This window comes from Dipodomys ordii, unplaced genomic scaffold (assembly GCF_000151885.1).
Source record: "Dipodomys ordii isolate 6190 unplaced genomic scaffold, Dord_2.0 Scaffold189, whole genome shotgun sequence".
NCBI classification, from domain to species: domain Eukaryota; kingdom Metazoa; phylum Chordata; class Mammalia; order Rodentia; family Heteromyidae; genus Dipodomys; species Dipodomys ordii.
The window spans coordinates 2,653,094-2,664,974 of record NW_012267405.1 but is presented as its reverse complement, the minus strand read 5'-3'; positions in this window follow the sequence as shown (position 1 = coordinate 2,664,974).

Below are 11,881 nucleotides of genomic sequence, written 5' to 3'. Positions count from 1 at the left end.
CACCCCCTAAATATACTGCCTCACAGAGTCCCCGCCCACGTATGCCCACAGGCTACTCAGATAAGCAATGCCCCCCCAAATACACATGTACCTCACGCATGCAAGAAAGCTATGTTCCTAGACATGCCAAAAGCTGGTCAAATCCCTTACAGAGCATCACTGCATGCCGACAGACCTAGCTACGCAAGTAAGTCTCCAGCTTTCTGGCAAGTATGCACATACGTTGTTCACATGGGGCCCCCTTCCCCGTACCCACTCAGAAAGCCATGAGCGTGCCAGAGGGATCGCTCCCCCACCCTCTGTCCCTGTTGGCATCGCTGACTGCAGCAGAATGGTCACGGGGTAACTAACTGTGTCGCCCCGGAGACCAGATCCAGCTGTTAAGCTCTTTGCCAAGGACCCAGGGGTAAGGGAGCAAGGTCGTCAGGCCTGACAACCCAAGTGGGTCCCCAGACAGTGGCAGGACCCCGGCGTCCCCAGGTCACAGCCTCTCAGGCTAGACAGCAGGATGGTCTAGGAAGAAGGGTACTCACCTGGCTTTACTGGGCTCTGCAGAGGGAATCCTGGCAGGAAGGAAAGAGAGAGAGCTCTCTGTGGATGAGCTCCCCAGGCAGGGGACAGCAGCCGGACGCCTGGGTTACAGGCAGCAGCAAGCGTTTCTTCTTCTCCGGACTGCCAAGGAAGCTGTTTCCATGCCTAGCAGGCAGCTCTTATCTGACTCCGCAGCGACCACTGCCGCCCCCAGTGAGACGAGGTTCCCAGCTGAGCGAGCAAGCACACACGAGAAGAGAGGCAAGAGCAAATTCAAAGCAGCGTGGAGGAGAGAGAGGCAGGGAAGGCGAGAAAGAACGGGAGAGCCAGATAGAGCCTGGCTCCACCAATGGGATCAGTGGCTGCTCAGCGTCAGGTGATAATAAGCAAGCCTGGTCCCTGCTCGCCTGGGCTGAGGGGGCGGGGGAGGGCAGAGGGTCCCCCAGGGAGCTACACAGATGTCCTTGGAGGCAGCAACTGCTACCACCTTTCTCCTTTCCTTCCAGGACAAGCTACCCTCAGAAGGGCCTCCAAGATGCCCTCAACTAGGAAATCTCTGACTTGAATGCAACCCCCAAACTTTAGGATGCTGGGAGAGGGGTGGAGCTTATCCCAAGAGCTTGGACCTGTAAATAAGGATTCTGATTGGGGAAAGGGGAAGGAGGCTGTAGAGGGGAAGGGTCCAGATGGGCTGTATGAATGGGTATGGAATGGGGGTGGGGGAAGTGGGAGGGGTCCTGTCTTCTCTCTGGGTTCTCTCTAGACAGAGCCTTTCACTGATCTATGGCTCCATTTTCTTACCAACTCTATCAGGACATTCCAGACCGGCAGCCCTGGATAGTCCATATTATCCAGTCAGAATCTCCTAGCCGCTTAGGTGTCTCCTAAGAAATAAGCAGGAGAGAGAAGTTGTGTAGTAGTAAAGAATGCACAGCAGCAAGAATGCAGGGGGTGGGAGGACATACGGAGTTTTGAGTGTTCTCATCTCAGCCCACCCTCTGGGATCGAGGAAGCCAAGCCCTGAGCATGTCAGCCAGAGAGTATATTATCAGCTAGCAGAAGGCTTGTCTACCACCAAGAAACAAGGATCTGTGAATGCCCCCAGAAGAACATTCAAGGAAATTTGAGTCAAGCAGCAAAACAATGACAAAGAATTTGTGCAGAGTGAAAAGCCCAGGCTTTACAGTCCAACAGAAAATGAGAACAAGTCCTGTTCTATAGTTTGCCAGCTAGGTGACCTTGAACAAGTGACTCAGTCTCTCTTGGAGCTTCAGTTTCAGTCATTGGTAAAGTGGGATAACACAGGTTTACTGTCATTGTGGAATGAGATCATTATGTAAATCACATTGCTTCGGGTTTGGCAGATAGAAGTACCAGTCACTTGACAGACTTGCTATCTTTCTCGTCATTGCTGGCAATGTCTACCTGCAAGGAGCGCACAGTCTTCCAGAGGAGAATAGATGGACATTTAGATGATGGAATTACAGAACAAGGAATGCAAAAGAACATTCTGTACCCAAGAACTCTATACCTGCAGACACAATCAATCAAAGATCAAAATTGTTTTTTGTTTTTTGGGTCCGGTCATGGGGCCTGAACTCTGGGCCTGGGCGCTGTCCCTCAGCTCTTCAGCTCAAGGCTAGTGCTCTACCACTTGAGCTACAGCGCCACTTCCGGCTTTTTTCTTTTTGCTTATGTGGTGTTGAGGAATTGAACCCAGGGCCTCTGGCATACAAGGCAAGCGCTCTGCCACCTTCCCAGCCCTCAAAATTGTCTTTTAATTGCACCTGTACTGGATTTTTCTTGTCAGTTCCTAAAAAAATATACTAGAATACGCATTTACAGAGCAATTTCACTGCATTAGGTTATTATAAGAAATCTAGACATAACTTAAAATTTCAAGAGGAAATGAATCTGTTTTATGTAAATCCCATAACATTTTATATAAAGGATTTGAATATCCAAAGATTTTGATATTGGTGGAGATCCTAGACCCAATCTCCTGCAGGATTTGAGGGCTGATACATATAAGTTCCAGGTACTAAGCAGGAAAAGAAGTCAGCTCCAGAGCACAGAGGAGATGGTGGAAGACAACTGGGGGGAGAAGTGGGTGTGTCGTACGGGATGGAAGGTGTCACATGGGCTAAGGGGTGAGGGTCTCAGAGAACGTAAGACGGGAGCTGAGCATAAAGGACTCATGGAGAGTATTTTAGAGGCTGCAGGCATTGGCAGTGAAGGTAAAAGTGACAGGGAATGAAAAGTTCACAGAATGCAAAGCCAAGCAGAAGTCAGCCCAGCCTTACTTGGGCGTGAGAACCTGAGCGAGTCTGGTCAGATCCAGAACCACAGAATGTGGTATGGTATGTCACGGTGAAGCAGAATAAGCACTCCTTTGACCAAACACAAAGTCCCCCCCCCACACACACTGACAGTGAGATGATGTTGCAACTCACCTCCTGGTTATGAAAAGCACTAGCCATATGGCCTACAACCCTACTGGTAGGACCAATCTGAGGGACCGCTAAAGGGGACAGGCAGACTCTCTGTGACTTAGTTTACTCTTCTGTAAAAGAAAGGTGAGTCCTAGCCCCACCTCTGCCTCCCACCTGCTCAGGATGGCATTCAGAGACTGCATTAGCTCATGTGCCTCATCAGGGAAAGGCAGCTGACTGAATGCTCCATTGTGCAGCTGCCTACTGGCACAATGGCCAGGCAGGTGAGGACACAGCCCTTCTGGGGCTCATGCTGCTTCTTGCCTCCCAGGGCTCCTCTACAGATCAAGAGAGGACACATGAGGTAAGAATGAAGCACTGTGTGTCAGTCAAACTACCTGCATAGGAAATCAACCAACCATCAAGATGCACTTCTGCATCTTTATATTTTTATTTATTTTTGTATCTGTTTTGATGCTTGGACTAAGGGCCTTCATCTCTTAGTTTCTTCACTCAAAGCTGGTGCTCTACCACTTGAGCCACACACACCTCTACTTCTAGCTTTTTGCTGGCTAGCTAGAGATCAGAGTGTCTACCCAGGCTGTTTTCAACCCTTGATTCTCAGATCTCAGCCTTTTGAGTGTCAAGAATTACAGATGTGAGCCACTGGCACCCAGCTGCATCTTTATTTTCAGAAATGTTTTCTTATGCTGGGCACCAGTGGCTCACGCCTGTAATCCTAGCTACTCAGGAAGCTGAGATCTGAGGATTGCAGTTCAAAGCCAGCCCAGGCAGGAAAGTCCATGAGACTCTTATCTCCAATTAACCACCAGAAAACCAGAAGTGGCACTGTGGCTCAAGTGGTAGAGTACTTGATTTGAGCTGAAGAGCTGAGGGACAGTTCCCAGGCCTAGAGTTCAATGCTTACAACTGACAAAAAAAGAAAGAGAGAAAGAAGGAAAAAAGAAGAAGAAAGAAAAGAAAAGAAAAAAAAATGTTTTCTTATACAAGTCATACATGCTCATTGTAAAAAGATGAGAACATTTCATTGTAAAAATTAAGGCTGAATTAAAATTGCTCATTTTCACACCATTCAGAAAAAGGCATATATGTATATAATTTATGAACAAAAAAGTGAGAGGAACATTACAGTTTTCTAACATATGTTATTCACTTGCTAATACCTTTTCTGTTCATTGCACAGTCTTTCTGTAGTGTCATTTTATTTTCTATTTTTAAATTTAATCTGTTTCTAGACTTCCAAAGGTTGTATGTACAAGGGGGTTACAATTTAATGTGTCCATCAAAGTGTCCAGTGCTTCTTGATCAAAGTTACCCCTGACACCATCCCATCCGTTCACTCACCCTCAGACTCATCTCACATTTTCCACTTAATTTATCACATACATATTGAGTACTCTGTATTCATACCCTGCAGTGTCATTTTTGACACTCTTGAAGCCAGGCACTGATGTCTCATGCCTGTAATCCTAGCTACTCAGGAGGCTAAAATCAGGATTGTAGTTCAAAGCCAGCCCAGGCAGGAAAGACCCTGAGACTCTTAACTCTAATTAGCCACCACCTAAAAACTATAAGTGGAGCTGTGGCTCAAAGTGGTAGAGTGCTAGCCTTGAGCAAAAAATCGCAGAGATAGTGCCCAGGCCCTGAGTTCAAGCCTTATGACTGACCAAAAAAAAAAAATGCTGTCTGTGTTTCACTGTCAGGTTATATATCCTTTTGGGGGAAGCCAATTCCCTATGCTTTTATGATTCCTTTCCTTTTTCTTTATTCTAAAGAATATTGCAGGGACATCTTTACAGCAAAGTCTTTTCCCACATTAATAATACTTGCAACAAAATACTCAAGTGCATGAATCACATTTGAGTACTATTAGTTTAACAAGCTAAAGTCTATATTACAATTGGAGAAGTTGGAATTCATAACTAAATATTTGATACTATTTAGGAACAATTAGCTCTGATAACAATACTGTGGCTATGGTTAAGAGTCCTTTCCTTTAGAAAAGCAGATGGTAGTATTTATGGATAAATGTCATAATATCTGTGATCTGTTTCAAATAATCTTGAGAGGGAGTGTGAGGGGGTGGCAGAAGAGATAGAACAAGAGTGGATAAGTATTATTAAAACTGTGTACTTTGAGATCCTATAAGCTATTCTCTGCTTTTGTACACAGTTAAAAGTTTCCATATTAGTACAATAACAAAAGCATTTATTAAGCCTAAAGACACAGTGCCAATCATGTGATTCTTCAAATAGTCTTGAGAAGTAGATCATTAATTCCATTTTTAAAAGGTTGATGGAAAGCAAGCCCAACCCAAAGGCAGTAAAACCAGTATTTATTTTCTGATCTGCCTGAATACAAAGGCCAGATTCTTCATGGTAGAAGGCAATACAGCAAATATAGAGTCTGATAATACACAATAAGGCTCTGTAAACAAAAATCTCTTATAGTCCAGCCAGGTGCTGGTGGCTCAAGCCTATAATCCTAGCTACTCAGAAGACTGAGATCTGAAGATCAGGATTCAAAGCTAGCCTGGGCAGAAAAGTCCATTAAGATTCTTATCTCCAAAGCCAGAAGTAGAGATGTGCAAATGATAGAGTGCCAGCCTTGAGCAAAAAAGCCAAGTGAGACTATGAGGCTCTAAGTTCAAGCCTTAGTATTAGCACAAACACATAGACACACAGACACACACACCAATTTTAACAGTCCTAATACTTCTTATGTACTTAATTTTTTTATTTTTGTGGGTCATAGCACTTTACTCAGGGCCTGGATGTCGTCCCTGATCTTGAGCCACAGTACCACTTCTGGCTTTTCTGTTTATATGGTACTGAGGAATCAAACCCAAGGCTTCATGCATGCTAGGCAAGCACTTTACCACTAAGTCACATTCCCAGCTTGATTCTTAGCTTGTGAAAGTCTAAATATTTAACTATTTCAAGGCATAGAAAAATGTTGAATTGCATATATATAATATTTTATCTATAAAAACATGCATATATTATTTTATATTATAATATGTAAATAGTACATATGTAACAAGTATAGATCAATATAAATAATATATTTATTATAATATATTTATACTTTTTTATTTATTTAAGAACTCTGAAAATCTGTAGGAGATAAAAGATGCAGCAATAAAATATTGGAAGAACAAGGAAACTCCAAGGAAAAAAGAACAATCATGAATGGGACATGAAGTGGCCTGAGATGTGAGAGACTAACAGGGAGTAGTCAGCGACACTGAAGTGGAAGAACTTAATGCAGGAAATACAGAATACCACAGAGCACCACATGGCAACATGCAGGGACAAGGGCTTGACATACTGAACACAAGCTACTGCTGTGATAGAATGGCTTCACTCATTCATTATGTATTTGCCACACTTATTGTATAGAGAGGGTTGCTTTCAAAAGAACCTGTAAAGAAGACAAATGAAGAGGCTGGATTGTAGCTCAATGACAGAGCCCTTGCCCAGCAAGAACAAGGCCCTGGGTTTGATCTCCAGCAGGGAAGGAGGTAGAAAGAGAGGTGGGGGGGAGGGGGAGGAAAGAATGAAGACATAAAAGTACAACTAAAATTGCTTTTATTTTTGTGGTGCTAGGGATCAAACCTAAAGACTTTTGCATGCTCTGCAAATACTCCACTTCTAAGCTGCATCCCCAGCCCCAAATGGCTTTTATATTAATGGCATCAAACTTCAATTACCTCCAGGAAACAATCTACCCTTCTATTTTTCTAACCCACATCCAGATTTGTTCCTTGATCTCAGCACAAATTGGAATTCATTCATCCATTAAAAAAAATTGTGGGGCTGGGGAGGTGGCTCAGTGGTAGAGTGCTTGCCTTGCATGCCTGAGGCCCTGGGTTCGATTCCTCAGCACCACATAAGCAAAAAAGAAAAAAAGCCGGAAGTGGCACTGTGGCTCAAGTGGTAGAGCGCTAGCCTTGAGCTGAAGAGCTGAGGGACAGCGCCTAGGCCCAGAGTTCAGGCCCCACGACCGGACACCCCCCCAAAAACAATTGTGGACACTTATTATATACCAGCTCTATTGCAGGCAGGAAGAGGAAAGAGATAAGACATGCATCCATCCATTCCTCTCCTCTAACCTCTTACCCCATGGTGGGAAGAAAAGTACCAAAGAAACTTATAAACTCTCAAATTCATTACTTGGTGAGAAATGCTATAAAGAAAAGTAAGTCAGTAATTAGAGAGAACATTAAGGGAGATGTGTAGGGGGTGGTGTTACAATTTCCAATAGGGCCATCAGACAGGGGCTTTCTACAAAGGTGAGTTGGGATTAAAACCTGAAGCAGAAGGGAGGGACAAGCCATGCAGAATTCTGTAGGGGAAAAGCAGCCCAAGTAGCAGGTGCAGAGGCCCTGAAGCACGAGCATGCCAGATGTGTCCCAGAAACATACAGGGCGTAGTGCAGCATAAAAAATGAATGAAGCTCCCAGAGGACTGGAGGCCAGAGAAATGATGGGTGGAAGGTCAGATCATGAAGGGGTCCCAGAGGACCTTCAGCTCTTACTCTGAAATAGGCATCTATTGGGGAGTTTAAGTAGAGATGGGACCTGATGTGAAATATGTCCATTGTACTATTTGAGATTTGACTGTGGAGGCTCAGCTAAGAGGAGGTTAGGCAGAAAGCTGTTAAAATGATAGCAGCCAGGGCTGGGAAGGTGGCTCAGTGGTAGAGCACTTGCCTTGCATGCATGAGACCTGGGTTCGATTCCTTAGCACCACATAAGCAAAAAGCCAGAAGTGGCGCTGTAGCTCAAGTGGTAGAGTGCTAGCCTTGAGCTGAAGAGCTGAGGGACAGCGCTCAGGCCCAGAGTTCAGGCCCCACGACCGGACCCAAAAAAAATTTTTTTTTAAAATGATAGCAGCCAAAAATGATGGTGGCCCAGACTAGGAAGGTTTACAGTGGATGTAATATAAAGTGGTAAGATTCAGCTAGTCACCAGTGGCTCACACATATAATCTTAGCTACTCAGGAGGCTGAGATCTGGAGGATAGAGGTTCAAAGACAACCTGGGAAAAAGGTCAGGGAGTATCTATCTCCAAATTAACAAAAAGAAAAACAAGTCTGGGAGGTATGGCTCAAGTGGCACCAGCTGAGAAAGTAAGTCCAGGAAGTGTGACCTCAAATGCCAGCATCAGAAAAAAATATATATGGTAAGAAAACATGATATGGAAAATGTAGAGCATGAGAGAAAGAAGAGATGGAGAAGACTTGCAAGATTTGTTGACCTTAACAACTAGAGAAGGCAGTTGTTATTTAGTGAGATGGGAAATCACTTTGCAGAAGCAGGTGAGAGGAAGATGAAGGCATCAGGTGTGGACCCGTGTTGAAGTCTGGTAAACTTATCCAAATGGCATTGCAGATAGGCAGAAGGAGCTACATCTCTAGGAGTTCAGAGACCTCCAGGCTGAAGACATGTATTGGGGAATTCAGCATCAAACATTTTCCTCCTTTGATACAGACAAAGCAAACAAAGACAGTGGAATAAGTGCAGAGAAGAAAAAAAAAATAGAATTCTAAGGACCGTGTCTTAGCGCACTGCACTGTTTAGAGGTCAAAGCAATGAGGAAATGAATGGCCCACAAAATGAAGTAAATAAATTATGAATTACAGAAAACATGTAATAGCTTGAACCTGGTTCTCATACCACACATTCCTGTACTTTAGTGCTATGCATATTTACAATTCATTCATTTAATATTTCCAATGTCCAAAAAGAATTCACAGAAACCAGCCCAGGACAGTGCCTCAAGCCTGGAATCCTAGCTACGTGGGAGGTGAAAGATCAGGGAATTGAAGCTGAGGCCAGCCTGGAGAGGGGGTGCTCAATATATGTCCATCAATGGCAGGACAACCTGTCATCCTAGCATCTGGGAAGTACGAGTAGGAGAATCACAGTCCAGGTCAACCGAAGCATCAGGCAAAACCCTCTCTCACAAAATAATCAATGCAAAAACAAAAATAGGCTGGAGGCATGTTTGAAAATATTCTGTAAATGTGTTATTTCTAGAAATGGAATCATACAGTATGCTAGAGAACATTCCTGAAAAAAATATTAAAAATTATAATACTATGTAGCTAAAAATATTAAGAAGTATACTTAATAATTCAGAAAAATGCAGGTGTCTCATACTCCCATGCCTTAGATGTGTGTGTGTGTGTTTGTGTGTGTGTGTGTGTGTGTGTGTGTGTGTGAGAGAGAGAGAGAGAGAGAGAGAGAGAGAGAGAGAGAGAGGGTAAGGGTGTTCTGGGGCTTGAACTCAGGACCTGGGAACTGTCCCTGAGCTTTTTTTACCCAAGGCTAGTGCTCTACCACTTGAGCCACAGCTCCATTTCTGGCTTTTTGGTGGTTACTTGTAGATTAGAATCTCATGGTCTTTCCTGTTGCTGGCTGGCTTCCAATTATGATCCTCAGATCTCAGACTCCTTAGTAGATAGGATTATAGGCTTGAGACACCAGAGCCCAGCTAGAATTTTTTTTTTAATGTTGTAGATCCAACCCAAAGCCTTGGGTATGTTACTCACTGGCCACTTCCATGCCTTAGACACATAATAAATTCTGAGTATGTGCTGAATACGGATGTCTTCCTGTAATTCCAATACTCAGGAGGCCAACAGAGGCAAGAACAGTGAGAATTCTAGGCCTGCCTGGCCTACATAATGAGACCTTATCTCAAAAATGAATGAATAAATAAATAAATAGCTACTGGTGGCTCATGCTTGTAATCCTAGCTGCTCAGAAGGCTGAGATCTGAGTATTGAAGTTTGAAGCCAGCCCGGGCAGATAAGCCCATGAGACTCTTACCTCCCATTAATCAGCAAAAAATACAAAGTAGATGCATGCTTGGCTCAACACCTGTAATCCTAGCTACTCAGGAGGTTGAGATATGAGGACCATGGTTCAAAGCCAGCCTGGGCAAGACAGTCCATGAGACTCTTATCCAGAAAACCAGAAGTGGAGCTGTGGCTCAAGAGGTGAGTGCTCACCTTGAGCTGAAGAGCTCAGAGTTCAAACCCCTCCCCAAAAGAAGTAATAATTGTATATCCTTTTTGTTGTTTTTATAAAAGAGTATTAAAGAAAAATAGTATCACTATATATAAAATATTATAGTTTTAAGAAACCTAAATGCAAAGAACAACTTCAAATATTTAAAACAATGGATGTGATACTAAAGGATGGCTTAATTTTCTAAATCCATGCTTTTAAATTTTTTCCAAATTTTCTGTGATTAGTGTCTTCGTATGGAAACAAAACCTGAAAAGAAACAACAACACAAAGCTCAGAAAACATAATCAATGGACTTCATGTAGTGTTCAAAGCAGAAGCTAAGGGCTTCGAGTTTGATTCTGTTTGATGTTAAAAGCAATGCGGAGGAAAAAAGTCTTAAAAGGTCTGATTAGAAATCAACTAATAAAAAAAAAGAAAAAAAAGAAATCAACTAATATATTATTGGCAAAAGTTTAAAAATGCATTTACCACCTGAGCACTATATAGGCTTGAGCCACTACACCAGGCTTGGTATAATGCTTTTTGAAGGCGATTTAGCAATCCGGATGAAGAACCATAAAATATGCTTGCTCAAGGTGATGCGGAAAACAATTTGTTGATTTCTGATGGAAATAATAAGACATCAACCAAATGACTCAACAACTGTACACATGGACAAATATTCTAGAAAAGTAAAACCTTAATGCTTACCACCTCCCCTCCCCCCAAAAAACCTGCATATGTCTGCAAATTTACTCACATTAGCAAACAATTACAAATAACTCAAATGTCCTTCTTTCAAAGAATAAATGGGTAAGCCACAGATATTCAATAAAAGGAACAAACTGCTAATATGTACAATTTAGCTAATCTTCATGGAATTATACTGTTACAAAAGCAATCCCAAGTCTGGGAGAAGTGGCTCACACCTATAATCCCAACTACTCTGGAGTCTAAGGTTGGGAAGATATCCATTGGAAATCTGCTCAGGTAAAGAGTTCATCAGACTTCATTTCAACAACAACAAAAAGCTAGATGTGGTGGCACATACCTGTCATCCCAGCCACCACAGAAAGCATAAATAGGAGGCTCCTGGTCCTGGGCTGCTGGGGCAAAAAGTGAGACACTATTTCAACAATAACAAGAGCAAATAAAGGCTGGTTATAGCTGGTGTACTTGCCTAGCCAAGCATAAGCCCCTTAGCTCCAACCTTTCATAATTTCAAAGCAAATCATGGCAAAACAAGAAAACTCCAAGAATCTGGTTGCTTGTGTCTCATAGTTGTATTCCTAGCTACCCAGGAGGTAGCTAAGTATTTCTAAGTATTGCTAAGATCTAAGTATTTCTGCTTGAAGGCAGCCCATGCAAGAAAGTCCATGAAACGCTTATCTCCAATTAACAGGCAAAAAAAGCCATAAGTACAGGTGTGGCTCAAGTGGTAGAGCACCAGACTTGAGCAAAAAAGCTCAGAGACAGTGCCCAGGCCCTGAGTTTAAGTCCCAGTACCAAAAACAACCCCCCCCAAAGAACCCCAGAAAACAAGAAGTCACATACTGTATGATTTCATTTATAGAACATTTTTGAAATAACAAAACTACAGAAATGAAGAACAGATTAGAGGTGGGAGGAATGGGTAGAGGGAGGTGTATATCTAAAAGGGCAACTAGAGAGATCCTATGGGGATGAAAATGTCTTGTATCTTTACTGTAAAAATGTCAATAATCTGGTTGTGATACTGTAGTATAGTTTGCAAGATTGGGGTGATGAAGTAAACAGAACTTAGGATCTCTGCTTTTCTTCTTCTTCCTCCTTTTTTTTTTTGTCGGTCATGGAGCTTGAACTCCGGGTCTGGACGCTGTCCCTCAGCTCTTCAGCT